Source organism: Mus caroli, unplaced genomic scaffold (assembly GCF_978045245.1).
Source record: "Mus caroli unplaced genomic scaffold, Mus_caroli_1 scaffold_13, whole genome shotgun sequence".
In the NCBI taxonomy this organism is placed as follows: domain Eukaryota; kingdom Metazoa; phylum Chordata; class Mammalia; order Rodentia; family Muridae; genus Mus; species Mus caroli.
This window is the reverse complement of record NW_028227268.1, coordinates 106,834,150-106,838,001: the sequence shown is the minus strand read 5'-3', so window position 1 is coordinate 106,838,001 and position 3,852 is coordinate 106,834,150. Positions and strand designations below refer to the sequence as shown.

General features: G+C 40.3%; 1 pseudogene; it reads left to right on the top strand.

Moving 5' to 3' along the window:
• Positions 1-1,368: 1,368 nt before the first annotated feature.
• LOC147001589 (U2 spliceosomal RNA) lies at positions 1,369-1,599 on the top strand (annotated as a pseudogene).
• The last annotated feature ends 2,253 nt before the right edge of the window (positions 1,600-3,852 follow it).

The window sequence follows — 3,852 nt, the reverse complement described above, 5'->3', positions numbered from 1 at the left end:
TCACTATGAGTTTTTTCCCACAGGAAACAAGCGCTGGGAACAAAGGAACAGGTAATAGCCAGGTACAGCTTCTTACAAAGCAGAACCCACTCATCTTTCACTAAAGCCATTTGGGGATTTTTGTTTAGATTTGGTTTGCTTTTGGTGTTCTCCTAAGCTCTATGAAATAGAGATTCCATTTCTCACATTATAGTTTGTGTTTGAAATAAATAAGAATATACTTGGTGCTATGTATCTGCAAGTTCCACATTCATAAATTCAGCCAACTATGGGGAGTGCAGGAAGGAGACAGGGAATTATATTTCTATATAATAGCAAGCAGATGATAATTACAATAATAAATCATTTGCAAAAGCATTGAAAAATACCAAACGCTAGGAATAAATCTAGCACAGTAGAGAGAAAACTATAAAACCTCTTTGCTATAAAATAAAGAACATACAAACAGGGAAATATTTCGTAGTTATTGTTTTAAAGGAACAGTATTATAAATATGTTGATTTTCCTCTAGAGGATCTACAGCTTCAGTGTAATTCCCTTCAGTGCCCCAGCAGAATTTTTTGTGATGTTGAAACTGATGAGCTGATATTTAAAATTTCAAAATGCAAAGGATGAGAGGAAGCTGTAATGAAAAATAAAAGCTTTGCTCAAACACTTAAAACTTCATTAAGTTAAAATGGTGACATTCATGTAAAGCTATAGACATCTGGGGCTTGGCATATATTTTGTTTGGTAAAGTATTTGCCAAATGCTAGGAATATTTGGGACTTCTGCTCACTCTGGTCGGCCCTGCTCGCTCTGGTCCAAAGATTTATTTATTGTTATAAATAAGTACACTGTAGCTGTCTTCAGATGCACCAGAAGAGGGCGTCAGATCTCATTACAGATAGGACCTGAGTTTGGCCCCCAGAATCCACATTAAAATGACAGGTACCCAATGGGCATAGCAGCACACACCATTAATCACAGCAGTTTAGAGGCAGAGGCAGGCAGATCTTTGTACGTTTGAAGCCAGTCTAGTCTACATAGTCAGTTGCAGGACAGCCAATGCTACACAGTGAGACCATGTTTTGAATAAAACAAAACAAAAAGCTAGGTATGATGGCTTATGCATGTAATCCCAGTGCTGGAGTGGTAGAGGTAGGAAGGTTTACTGCCAGGAAGGTTCCCAGGGCAAACTGCCCAGTCTGCCTAGCCAAGTTGGTAAGCACCAGCTCATGAGAGACACTGGTTCAACAAGCAAGGTTTGACTTCTGACCTCTTCACACATGAGTACACATGCATACATATGCATATGCAAACACAATGTATGGTATAAGGAAAGAAAAACTGGCCAGTGGACAGGATAGAGTCCAGAAATAGACTCACATCGCTTCTCGGCCTTTTGGCTAAGATCAAGTGCAGAAATAGACTCACATAAAAAAAGACTACAAGTTTTCATAGTACACAGTGTAGGATCCTGTAAGAAAATGTACTCTTGGATCATTTTTTCTTTCTTTTTTTTTTTTTTTTTTCTTTTTTGGTTTTTCGAGACATGGTTTCTCTGTGTAGCCCTGGCTGTCCTGGCACTCACTTTGTAGACCAGGCTGGCCTCGAACTCAGAAATCCGCCTGCCTCTGCCTCCCGAGTGCTGGGATTAAAGGCGTGCGCCACCACGCCCGGCCCTCATTTTTTCTTGTACACACAAACATACACATACACAAATATACCCTCACACAAACACACACACATACACAGAGGGAAGGGAGAGTGGAAGGAAGGGGAAAGGGATAGAGGAGGGGAAAGGGGAAAATCAAAGCAAGACATATTCAGGTCATTATAAAAAATTCAACATAACACAAAACTCACTAGCCGTGAAAAGAGAAATTAACAAATTGAACTATGTTAAGAAAAATGTATCCATCAAAAGATATAAATTACCAGAAAAATCATAGGGACATTCATATTACATATGCGTCATGAATTATATGCTCAATATATAAAGAACTATAGTAGATAATTTCAGTTTTCTATGGGTTAAAACTTGACTGTGTACAACCTACTCAGAGCTTAACCGGCTGCTGTGTGTCTCTTCCAAGATTCCTTACACTGTTCTTCTCTGCTACCTTTCACTGTCAGGAGGATTCTACACTGTGTACCATGATAACTTTGAGTCTTCCTTATGTGAGTCTCTTTCTGGACTCTATCCTGTCAACTGTCCTGTTCTTCTTTCCTTATACCATACAATGTGCTTGCATATGTACAAGTGTGCATGTGTGCTTGTGTGTGTAGAGGTCAGAAGTCAAACCTTGCTTTTTGAACCAGTATTTCTCCTTGGCTGGTGCTTACTGACTTGGCTAGGCAGGCTGGGCAGTGAGCCCATAGGGACCTTCCTGGCAGTAAATATTTACATTTAAATCTGCTTTAGCTTCTCTCATTAATTTTGTGTTTCTACTATACAAATTTGTTGCAAGTTCAGAAAATTTTCTTGGGAGTTGCTGAGCCAGAAAAACATGATGAAACCATGTACCTTCTGCATAAATTGCAGGGAAGGGGTCATGCAAAGCAGAGGCATATCTCTCCTTTATGATCTCTAGACCCAGAAGAAAAATGGCTCCTGGATAAACACCTAATCCAACAGAAACTCTATGAGTACAATTAATTTGCTGGTGTCAAGGACCACCCTCTTTCAAAAATGCTATGTGAGTTCCTATGCCTAGGAGGCTACTGACTGGTGTCCCCTGAATGTCTTTAAAACATGGCCCTCCCTTCACAAGGTCACTTTGTGGCAAGTCTTCCCACTGGTTCCAGGACACAAGTGCCTACAACAGATCCCAAACTCACTGGACCTGAGAGTTCAGGTTGGTCCCCCGGTCCACCATGCTTATTAGCTGCTCAAGTGTAGTCTTGGGAGAATACCATCACATTTAGATATCATGCATGAACAGAGCTATAGGTGCATATTTAGAACACCCGAGCACATTCTCAGACAGACTCTGTCCTCAAATTCCCCAAAAGGTGTCTAGCCACCCTCCCAGACATGTGCAGGTGTTGGTTTTCCCTTGGTGAGCACTGATGTTGCAACTCTATCCTGGACACTCATCATTTGTGCCCTTGGTTCTTTACTTAGCGCTGTGGCATTCATTATAGCCTACAAGTCAAGAAATCAAATCAATTCAAGTAGCAAAGCCCTGATCTTGCTGCACTCTCATGGGATAAGAAGCTCCTCTGTGTTTATGAAGGTCCAGTGTAGGTTGAGTTTAGATGAATTCAACTGCCACGTGCTTCTCTCTCTTGAGGAATATAACGTTTGCTGGATTACCTTCCTTGTATCTAGAGCTCCCATTTTCCTCACCGATTCCCTGTAATTTTGGTAAATGATGCAAAAAGTTCCACTTCAGATTTTACAGGTTGTCACTTCAGATTTTGGAGGGTGGGCTTTTTTCCCCCCTTGCTGTTTCTTAGGAACAGGGTCTTGCTGTGTACTGTGTGTTCTTTCTTATAGTCACAACCATGATTCAAACTCATGAGTTCTTGGATTTGAGGTGCTTCCCTAGCTTACTTGCATCAGTTATTTCTGAGTGTGGAGTTGGTGTCACTAATCACATTCATAATATTAAGTAAGATGAGCATTACCTATTCCAAGTGCTGACATTATCTCACTTAGAAATCCCAAGTAGTCTAGTAGTAGTTTTAAACTGCAATAAGCTCCTTTATCTAGGTCACTAGTTAAAAATAAGATACATTCACAAGTCTTTTAGTGAATTTTTCTTAATTTTTTACATGTGCTGTGTGTGTATGTGTGTGTGTTTTCATATGTGTGGTTACACATGTATGAGCAGGCATGTATGTATGGATATGTGTTGTGGAGCT